Source organism: Lonchura striata, chromosome Z (genome assembly GCF_046129695.1).
Source record: "Lonchura striata isolate bLonStr1 chromosome Z, bLonStr1.mat, whole genome shotgun sequence".
NCBI classification, from domain to species: domain Eukaryota; kingdom Metazoa; phylum Chordata; class Aves; order Passeriformes; family Estrildidae; genus Lonchura; species Lonchura striata.
The window spans coordinates 1,153,127-1,164,306 of NC_134642.1; the positions used below are offsets into that span (position 1 = coordinate 1,153,127).

General features: G+C 58.1%; 1 protein-coding gene across 1 annotated transcript in view; it reads right to left on the reverse strand.

The window, feature by feature from the left end:
* The window catches only part of MAPK4 (mitogen-activated protein kinase 4), a 60,596-nt gene extending 50,194 nt beyond the window's left edge, over positions 1–10,402 (reverse strand). The window contains exon 1 of the mRNA XM_031507514.2: positions 10,368–10,402. The gene's annotated coding sequence lies outside the window, so the exon portion shown is untranslated. The remainder of the gene's footprint in view (positions 1–10,367) is intronic.
* Between the last annotated feature and the right edge of the window lie 778 nt (positions 10,403–11,180).

An 11,180-nucleotide genomic window follows, 5' to 3' on the forward strand; every position in this document is an offset into this window, starting at 1 on the left:
TTGATACAACCTCACATTGAAAAAAAAAATAATCAACAAACAAAAAGCTATGGAGAAAGTAGAATTTCCAGAGAGTAAAAGAACAGTGGTTCTTAAAATAAATTATGTGAAATAGTCTCCCGAGTACAGGTGACCAAATACAGGTCAGATCCACTGCTTGTAAGAGAAATCAAACCAGAATTCCAGAATGGCTTAGGGTGGAACAGATCTCAAAGCCCATCCATTGGGCAGGGACACCTTCCACTGTCCTAGGTTGCTCTAACCTCATCCAACCTGGTCTTGGACACTTCCAGGGATCCAGGGGCAGCCACAGCTGCTCTGGGCACCCTGTGCCAGGGCCTGCCCACCCTCCCAGCCAGGAATTCCTAATTCCCAATGTCCCAATATCTTTGAGAGTCACAGAACCATGGGATGGTTTGGATGGGAAGGGACAGTAAAACTCATTTAGTACCACCCTCTGCCATGGCAGGGACACCTTCCACTGTCCTAGGTTATTCCAAGCCCTGTCCAGCCTGGCCTGGGACACTCCCAGGGATCCAGGGACAGCCACAGCTGCTCTGGGCACCCTGTGCCAGGGCCTGCCCACCCTCCCAGCCAGCAATTCCCAATTCCCAATCTCCCATCTGTGCCTGCCCTCTGGCAGTGGGAGCCATTCCCTGTGTGCTGTCCCTGCCTGCCTTGTCCCCAGTCCCTGTGCAGCTCTCCTGGAGCCCCTTGAGGCCCTGGCAGGGGCTCTGAGCTCTCCCTGGAGCTTCTCTTGTGCAGGGGAACAGCCCCAGCTCTGCCAGCCATCCTCTGACTTTGTGGCTCCCCTCTGCCCAGGGCTGCCCCAGCTCAGACCCGAGGAGCTCCAGCACATCCGTGACCTGATGAAATTCCCTGATCCAGGGGCCTGGCTCAGGTCCCAGGAATGCAGCTCTGACCCACGGAGGATGCAGCCCCCTCCCCGTGGGTGCAGCCCCTTCCTCACCCTCCCATCCAGCACCTTCCCTGGGATACACAGTGGGAATTACAGCCACCCTGGAACAAAACCAGGAGCACACCGACCTTTCTGGGCAGCCGTGGGGAGAGGAGCCCAGCACTGCACCCAACCCAACGCTTCATGCTGCAATCCCGACAGAAATGCAAAGATAACTGCTTTGTTTTTCCCCTCGTCCCATTCTCCTTGATCTCATTTTAATTGGAGCCGGTCCCAGATGGATCACATCCCGAGAAGCCCAGCACCTACCCTCCATCCTTGAAGTCATTTTAAGCCAGGACTTATTTCCACATTTGGATCCCAGCCCTGCCCCCTCGCAGCTGGTGAAGGGTTTAATTCACCTTCACCCACAGGCGATTTGGGATGGTTCAGAACTTTCCACAGCACGGGGCAGTTAATGGAGCACAGAGCTCTGCTGCAAACCTGGCCCTGCCTCCAGAGCTGCCAGAGCACCTGGGGCTGGCAGCACCGCGGCTCCTCCAGAGGGGTCACAGAGGGGGACCAGCCTCCTTCCCAAAGGCTCAGCTCCCCAGCTCATTCTGCATTTCCCAGCTCCACTTCACCCACACCGAGCAACAAGCCTCCCTCAGGGGCTGGAGATAACCTGCACAGCTTCCTCTGGCAAGGGATTTCAGAAGGGCTTAGGAAGCCTCCGGCTGGAAGCAGCCTGCACTCCCAAACATGAGATTTGATTGGCCTTTTATCTTGGTTTACACAGCTAATTGTTCCAGGTGTATCAGTTGCCATGAAATTAATCCTGTTGTAAAACCAGGTGTAGCCAAGAATTAAATTGAGCGAACAATTCAGGCAGTTGGGACAGATGGACAACAACAGGACTCAGCTCCGGGGCAGGGGGGGGATTGTGAGTTCAGAGGGGCTGTGACACAGCCAGAGCTGTTCCCCAGTTCAGAGGGGCTGTGACACAGCCAGAGCTGTTCCCTAGTGTTCAGAGGGGCTGTGACACAGCCAGAGCTGTTCCCTGTGTTCAGAGGGGCTGTGACACAGCCAGAGCTGTTCCCTGTGTTCAGAGGGGCTGTGACACGGCCAGAGCTGTTCCCCAGTTCAGAGGGGCTGTGACACAGCCAGAGCTGTTCCCCAGTTCAGAGGGGCTGTGACACAGCCAGAGCTGTTCCCTGAGTTCAGAGGGGCTGTGACACAGCCAGAGCTGTTCCCCAGTTCAGAGGGGCTGTGACACAGCCAGAGCTGTTCCCTGTGTTCAGAGGGGCTGTGACACAGCCAGAGCTGTTCCCTGAGTTCAGAGGGGCTGTGACACGGCCAGAGCTGTTCCCTGTGTTCAGAGGGGCTGTGACACAGCCAGAGCTGTTCCCCAGTTCAGAGGGGCTGTGACACAGCCAGAGCTGTTCCCTGAGTTCAGAGGGGCTGTGACACAGCCAGAGCTGTTCCCCAGTTCAGAGGGGCTGTGACACAGCCAGAGCTGTTCCCTGTGTTCAGAGGGGCTGTGACACAGCCAGAGCTGTTCCCCAGTTCAGAGGGGCTGTGACACGGCCAGAGCTGTTCCCTGTGTTCAGAGGGGCTGTGACACAGCCAGAGCTGTTCCCTGTGTTCAGAGGGGCTGTGACACAGCCAGAGCTGTTCCCTGAGTTCAGAGGGGCTGTGACACGGCCAGAGCTGTTCCCCAGTTCAGAGGGGCTGTGACACAGCCAGAGCTGTTCCCCAGTTCAGAGGGGCTGTGACACAGCCAGAGCTGTTCCCTGTGTTCAGAGGGGCTGTGACACGGCCAGAGCTGTTCCCTGTGTTCAGAGGGGCTGTGACACAGCCAGAGCTGTTCCCCCAGTTCAGAGGGGCTGTGACACAGCCAAACCACTTCCCTGGGAGATCACAGGGACCTGGTATTAGCGGAGCCAGGACTCGGGGTGGCAGGAGGTGGATGTTTATCCGGCAGTGATTATGTTTATCAGGGCAGGTGAGGCAGGCGGCTCTGGGCACAGGCAGGACACAGACACAGGGTGCGGGTGCCCTGGCTAGGAGGGGACAGCCGTGCCCCAAGGAGCACGGGGGGCACACCCCCAGAGCTCTGCAGACCTCCTGCCCTGCTCCCTGCTCCTTCCCTGCTCCTTCCCTGCTCCTTCCCTGCTCCTTCCCTGCTCCTTCCCTGCTCCTGCCCAGCTCCTGCCCTGCTCCCTGCTCCTTCCCTGCTCCCTCCCTGCTCCTTCCCTGCTCCTTCCCTGCTCCTTCCCTGCTCCTTCCCTGCTCCTTCCCTGCTCCTTCCCTGCTCCTTCCCTGCTCCTTCCCTGCTCCTTCCCTGTTCCTTCCCTGCTCCTTCCCTGCTCCCAGGAAGAGCTGGCGGCTGCGGCAGCGGCGTGGGCTGGCCGGCTTCCTACGGGGATGAGCGCTGGGTATAATATAGAAACCGAGCTGCCTGTTCCAAGCACAACCACGCCGGCTGCTTTTTAAAGACAGGCTCGGGTGGAAAGTGCCGCAGGAACAAGCGGTGTTAGTTCCCCCCGCAGCCTCCCAGCCAGGGGAAGCCTTCAGTGGGGAGATCTGGGAGCTGGTCCCACTCCTGGTCCAGCCCCGGGGACAGGAAAGATTGTAAGGTCACCCTGGCACCTTTCAGCTGGGCTGAAATTGGCTCCTGTAAATCCTCACAGGCAATCCAGCCTGGAAAGCCCTGGAGGGAGATCAGTGTTTAATCTCAGCCTGGTGCTGGGCAGGGGGAGCGCTCGGTGGCCTCCCGAGCCCAGCCTGGGCTGCACCCAGCCAGGTCTGAGGGGTGCCACGGTCACCTGGGAGAGCAGCGGGAGGACATCAAGGCACAGACCAAGAATTCACTGTGCCAGAACAATTCCACCACGTGGAGTGTGTGATCTCCTCCCCCAGCGGCGTCAAACACCACAAGCGCTGGATTTCACTCTTCTGCGTGCACAAGGACATCTTGCCACCATCCATCACACCCACACGGCCAGGGAGGGCAAATAAAAACGCCACAATGCCAACAACTCATGAGTAACCAACACCAGAGCCAGGGAGCTCACAAATCTTCGGGATGAGAAGTCGCTGCTGGCACAAGGAACGGGTCACGTTTCAGTGTTAATCGTCCATGGAGTGGCAGCAGGTCTGCGTGACAGGGACGAGGCCAAAATGAACTGCCATGTCTAATGCAAGTCATCCTCTATTACAGTTTCTTTCTGTTTCTCTGCCGCTCACAGGAACGGCGAGCCCAAAATAACGGCAGCAGCGTATGACTTTAAAAGGGCAAATTTTAAAAAGCCCAGAGCAGTCGCTGGCACCAGTGAAAGCAAGGAACCTGCGTACAGCTTCTACCAAAGACCCCCAAAAGTCACAAGCCTGGAAAAGCAGCAGGATTTAAAGATTTAAATCATGAAAAAGGCATTCTGGCAAAAATGAGATGTGGAAAATGCAGGGGAACGTGATCTTTCTAGGCACAGGAAAGGAGAGAGCTGGAAAAGAAATGTCCAGTGTTGGTGACTGATGGGGAACTCTAAAGGAATCCATTAAATCTGTACAGCCAACAGAACTAATTGAAAAATAAGGCACTTCTTAAGCATGCGAGGAATAGGGAATTAGATGTCTGCCAGACTCACTGTTAGGTACCATCAGTAAAACTGATGAAACAGTTGCCAAAGAGGACGAGAGGAGCCCACAGATCAACTGTGTGCACCCCGCTGTGCCAAAGCAGGGCTTTTCCCACCCACCCCCTGTGCAACCTGCTTTAAAACCCCCTCATCGACCCCTTAAAGCCCCTTAGCGACAGAAATCTCTCTATTGCCAGACATCTGCCAAAATAAAGCATCTTCAGACCAACTGGTGGAACTCGGAAACTTTGTGTAGTCACAGTATTTGGGTAAAAGGCAGCTCCAGCTAGAACAGCAGGACAGAAATTTCAGGTAAACACACGGACTGGAGACTAAAAATACAATTCCAACCAGCCAGCTGAGTTTCCTGGAATTAGATCTATTTAGGAGACTTATTATCTACCTAAAGACATTATTGTTGCCTCGACACAGTGTTTGCCCACACTTCTCCAGAGCACATAACAACCTGAGGATGGATCTCACAGCAGGTGTGGCCAACTCCACACGAGACAGCCCCAGCATGGGGATTGTTGTCACTGCCCAGTGGGATTATATTAAATGTAAATCTAACGGGAAAGACGTGGTCAGTCTGTAAGGAGTCAAAATAGCGAGCTCACACCCGTGGCTCACCCAGATGTCAGTCTTAAGGAGTCAAAATAGTGAGCTCACACCCGTGGCTCACCCAGAGGTCAGTGGGTAAGGAGTCAAAATAGCGAGCTCACACCCATGGCTCACCCAGAGGTCAGTGGGTAAGGAGTCAAAATAGCGAGCTCACACCCGTGGCTCACCCAGAGGTCAGTTTGTAAGGAGTCAAAATAGCGAGCTCACACCCATGGCTCACCCAGAGGTCAGTCTATGAGGAGTCAAAATAGCGAGCTCACACCCGTGGCTCACCCAGAGGTCAGTCTATGAGGAGTCAAAATAGCGAGCTCACACCCGTGGCTCACCCAGAGGTCAGTCTTAAGGAGTCAAAATAGCGAGCTCACACCCATGGCTCACCCAGAGGTCAGTCTGTAAGGAGTCATAAAAGGGAGCTCACACCCATGGCTCACCCAGAGGTCAGTCTTAAGGAGTCAAAATAGCGAGCTCACACCCATGGCTCACCCAGAGGTCAGTCTATGAGGAGTCAAAATAGCGAGCTCACACCCATGGCTCACCCAGAGGTCAGTGGGTAAGGAGTCAAAATAGCGAGCTCACACCCATGGCTCACCCAGAGGTCAGTCTTAAGGAGTCAAAATAGCGAGCTCACACCCGTGGCTCACCCAGAGGTCAGTCTATGAGGAGTCAAAATAGCGAGCTCACACCCGTGGCTCACCCAGAGGTCAGTGGGTAAGGATTCAAAATAGCGAGCTCACACCTGTGGCTCACCCAGATGTCAGTGGGTAAGGAGTCAAAATAGCGAGCTCACACCCATGGCTCACCCAGAGGTCAGTGGGTAAGGAGTCAAAATAGCGAGCTCACACCCGTGGCTCACCCAGAGATCAGTCTTAAGGAGTCAAAATAGCGAGCTCACACCCGTGGCACACCCAGAGGTCAGTCTTAAGGAGTCAAAATAGCGAGCTCACACCCATGGCTCACCCAGAGGTCAGTGGGTAAGGAGTCAAAATAGCGAGTTCACACCCATGGCTCACCCAGAGGTCAGTCTTAAGGAGTCAAAATAGCGAGCTCACACCCGTGGCTCACCCAGAGGTCAGTCTGTAAGGAGTCAAAATAGCGAGCTCACACCCGTGGCTCACCCAGAGGTCAGTCTGTAAGGAGTCAAAATAGCGAGCTCACACCCGTGGCTCACCCAGACGGGCACCTGGGCAGCACGCATCCCGAGGCTGCCACAAAAGCCACGCCAGGAGGAGCAGGAGCCCCGCGGTGTGAGGGGACAGCAGCCTCGGGCTCCCGAGGAGCGGGTGCGGACAGAGAAATGCAAACCGGTGACAGCGATGCGAGCGACGAGTCACCTCTGTGACAAGGACACGGCAACATCCCCCCCACTGCAAGCCAAAACTAGATAAGTTCAACCTTGAAATGAGATAGCATCTCTCCAGAGTGAGAGCAATTAAATGTTGGCACAAGGTAGGGAGGAAGGGGGTGGAGGGGGGGACTCGCCGTTGCTCAGAGCCATTAACACAAAATTAACAGGCTGCTTGTTTAACCCGGGCTTCTGCGCCTGCAAAGGAGGATGAGCTGCAAATGCTTCCCTGCAGTTGCATTTCTGCAACACCTCCCACCTGGGGGTGTGGAAAGTTTCAGAAGCATTTTCTATGCTTGGGAAGAGTCCTGAGTGGTAGGAGAACAGCAGGGTCATGCTAAAAAAAGGAAAGACCAAGGCGAAAAGTCTGAAAACCAAGGTTTGCAAGCACCGGGTGAGATTCATCTCGTTTAAATTTAGACCTTTCAAGCTCAGCTATCCAAATCAGAAGCAGCACCCGGAAAGGCATTTGCCTGGCCTGCATACGAGGCTTTCCAGAGAGGGAAACAAGCCTCCTTTGGAGGTGCCTGTCCCCCCTGTTTGGAGGGGGACAGCTCGGAACAGACCCTTTTAGACCCCTGAGCAAGGGCAAACAAACAGCACCCACTAAGATCCAACTCCAAGCCAGCTGGCGCATGCAGCCTGCAAAGCTGAGAGGTAATTCCAGCCCAGAACAGCAGTTCTGGAGAATTTGCCTGGCGAAGCCAGGGGCAGGATCAGGGTGAGGAGCTAATCCAGCTCCTGGAGGCAGGTCTTCACGACTCCGTGCTAAGCGCAAAGAAGAGACAAACACCAGTGCTCCTCTGCCTGGAGGACTCCCAGAGATCAATGTCATTCTTTCCAAACGCGGGTGATTTGACTGGGATTTCAGGTTTTATCAGAGCTCACTAACAGGCTGGGCTCAGCTGCAGGAGGGAAAGAACTGCGATGAATCAGTCACAGACTCCTTTAGGATGGAAAAGCCCTCCAAGATCACCAACCATTAACCCGGCACTGATAAATCCGCCTCTAACTCATACCCCTGAGTGAGCCTGACAATCCTCTTTGGCTCCAAGGCCAGGGCAGGGCAGGGAACACTTGGTTCTCCCAAGCACAAGAGCATCAATGGAACAGGGATTATCCTGTCCCTTTGCCCCCTCTTCTTTTGTAGGGATGGGGAATGCTGATGCTCTCCTGCTGGGTGTGAGATTTATCCTCAAAAGTCCAGCTCTGGCCCTTATTCCTGCAATTTCCTCATTACAGTCGTGACTTCCCTTTCCCTGCACGCACAAACCTCCACGGGGCTTGTCCCCTTCCACCTGAGGGACACCTGTCCAGCCACAGCAAGGTCAGGGCAGGTCTGAGCTGCCACCCCGATCGCGCCCGAGGGGCTGAAAAAGATGCCCCTGTCTCCAGGCCTCGTTCTGCAGGAGGCTGGGATGCTGCTCAGGCCAGCAGAGGGAAAAGCACTCCGGTTTGCTGGGAAGTTCCCAGCGCCAGATAGGATTAGTCGTGTCTAATTAACTGCGAGGAGCCAGCAGCACAGAGCTGACTGCAGAGCCGGACCCCCTCCCTCGGCTCTGCGTGTCCACGACCAAGCCAGCTGCTTGTTCAAAGGAAACCTTGGACACTGCACATCCCCTCCTGCAGGCACCGCGTCCCCGGGCACACCGCCCAGGCAGGCAGAGGTGCCCCAACACCTCCCACACGCAGCAAAGGCGAGTTCTGGGTGCACCCCGCAGCCTGGGGAGCCTGTCCCCTGATGTCACAGTGAGCTCATGGGCACTATTTCCCCTTCCCGGGACCCTGTTATCTGATCAGATACCCTGGATCCTCCTTCCTGCCCCAGCGGGAGAGCCAGGGAAGCCCACCCTGTCCAAAGTCTGTACAGACCCCTGACATTTCCTGTTCGTGCTCTTGTGCCCCGCTCTCCCCATGGACACCACAGAATAAAGAGAGCTGAACAACATATCTGGGGTAAGAGCCTCTTTTGGGAATCTTTGCCATCTCCTGACATTCCTCCCCTCACAGCCTCGGACCTCTGGGCTAGCCTGATATTCAGGGGCTGTGCAAGGAGGGAACATCACCCTGAGCAGCCCCACACCTCGGGGTGGAGGATTCCTCTGGGCAGCTGTGTGCGGACAGCCCAGCGGAGCCACTGCCACGCCAGGGTCAGGTTTGCCTCCCCTTTCTGGTCCTCACACCGCAGCAGCCCGGGATGGATCTCCCCAGCCAAAATCACCACACGCCAGGCATGGCCCATGCCTTAAAGCCTGGACTGTCACCTGCCACCTCCCCCGGAGGGTCTGGCCCAGGTGAGAGGAAATAAACCTGACTGAGAGCAAATGCAGCCTGCCTTGGAGCAGGGCAGAGGGAGAGAAGCAATTTTCTCTCTCTGTGGTCACAGGGAAAGGGTCCAGGGGACCTGCCAGGCATGCCGACACTGCGTGTGAACCCATAAGCCTGCATGTAGGGACACGCATGGCACATGTGGGCACATGCAGGATCTACACAGGATGGGGTCCGTGTGGGCACACAGGGCAGGTACAGACACTCACGGCACCTCGGGATCGATGGACACGGCTCACAGGGACACCCCGGGGCAATGGATAGGGTTCACAGGGACTCCCCGGGGCACGTACGGACTCACAGGGCAGGTACAGACCCGCAGGGACCACGGGCACACGCGTGGGCTCGCAGGGCAGGTGCGGACACAGAGGGTTCATGTGGGCAAACAGGGCACGTACAGACAGCACGGACAGACAGACAGGGCACAGACAGACAGGGCATGGACAGAGACAGACAGGGTGCACACAGACACACACAGCACAGACAGACAGGGCACGGACAGACAGACAGGGTGCACAAAGACACAGACAGCACGAACACAGAGAACACACAGACACACAGCACGGACACACAGACAGGGCACACGCAGACACACGAGCACGGACAGACAGACAGGGCACAAACAGACACACACAGCACAGACAGACAGACAGGGCACACACAGACACACAGCACGGACGACAGACAGGGCACACACACAGACACAGTGTGGACAGACAGACAGGGCACAAACAGACACACAGCGCGGACAGACAGACAGGGCATGGACAGACAGACAGGACACACAGCATGAACAGACAGGGCGCACACAGACACAGTGCAGACAGACAGACAGGGCACGGACAGACAGACAGGGCACACACAGACACACACAGCACGGACAGACAGACAGAGCACAGACAGACAGGGCGCACACAGACACACACAGCACAGACGACAGACAGGGCACACACACAGACACACGAGCACGGACAGACAGACAGGGCACAAACAGACACACACAGCACGGACAGACAGACAGGGCATGGACAGACAGACAGGGCACACAGACACACACAGCGTGGACAGACAGACAGGGCACACAGACACACAGCGCGGACAGACAGGGCGCGGACAGACACAGTGCAGACAGACAGACAGGGCACGGACAGACAGACAGGGCACACACAGACACACACAGCGTGGACAGACAGACAGGGCACACACCGACCGGCGGGCACGGACACACAGACAGGGCACACACGGTCGCACGGCGCCCGAGCGAGCCCACAGGGCACACAAAGACGCACCGAGCCCGTGTCAAGCCGCGGAGAAGCGATGCCCGCGTCTCCGCTCGCCCTCGCAGGCACAGCCGGCTCTCACGGGTTTGAACCCCTCTGTGCCGGGCCAGGGGGCTCCGGGGCACGGGAAGGACGAGGCGACACCGGCACCGCTCCAGGGACGCTCCCGCGGGCGGTCCCGCACGGATCCGCCGCCCGCTCCCCGCGCCCGGCCCCGCTCAGCGGCAGCGCCCGGCGGGGCTCGGGGCCGCCGCACTCACCGGGTCCGCCGCGCTCGGCTCCGCCATGGCCCGACCGGCACCGGCACCGCGCCCGCCCCGCCTGACGTCAACCCGGCCCCCGCCGCGCCGGCACCTGCGGGAGGCGGGGCCGGCGGCCGCGAACCCCCCCATCCCCGGGAGGCACCGCGCATCCCTCGCCATCCCCGGCAAAACACGCTGGAGAGGTCGGCTCCGCACTCGCCATCCCCGGGAGGAGCCGCCCGGGGGTCCCGTCCTCCCTCGTCATCCCTGGGAAAAGCCGCCCCCGGCATCGGGTCCCCCCACCCGTTCCGGGGAGGGACCGCCCGGGGGTCCGGTCATCCCCCGCTATCCACGGGAAATGCCGCCGGAGGGGTGCGAACCCTTCTCGCCGTCCCCGGGAGGAACCACCCCGGGGTCCGTTCGGTCATCCCCCGCCATCCCCGGGAGGAACCACCCCGGGGTCCGTTCGGTCATCCCCCGCCATCCCCGGGAGGAGCCACCCCGGGGTCCGTTCGGTCATCCCCCGCCATCCCCGGGAAAAACCACCCCGGGGTCCGTTCGGTCATCCCCCGCCATCCCCGGGAAAAGCCACCCCGGGGTCCGTTCGGTCATCCCCCGCCATCCCCGGGAAAAACAGCCGCCCCAGGGGTCCGCTCTCCCCGCTCCCCTTCTCGCCATCCCCGGGAAAAGCCACCCCAGGGGTCCGGACCCCCCTCGCCATCCCCGGGGGGAGCGGCACGGAGGAGTCCGGTCCCACTCGCTATGGCCGGGGGGAGCTGCCGGAGGTCATCCAGACCCTCCGCTCCTCCCTCGCCAGACCCGAGAGAAGCC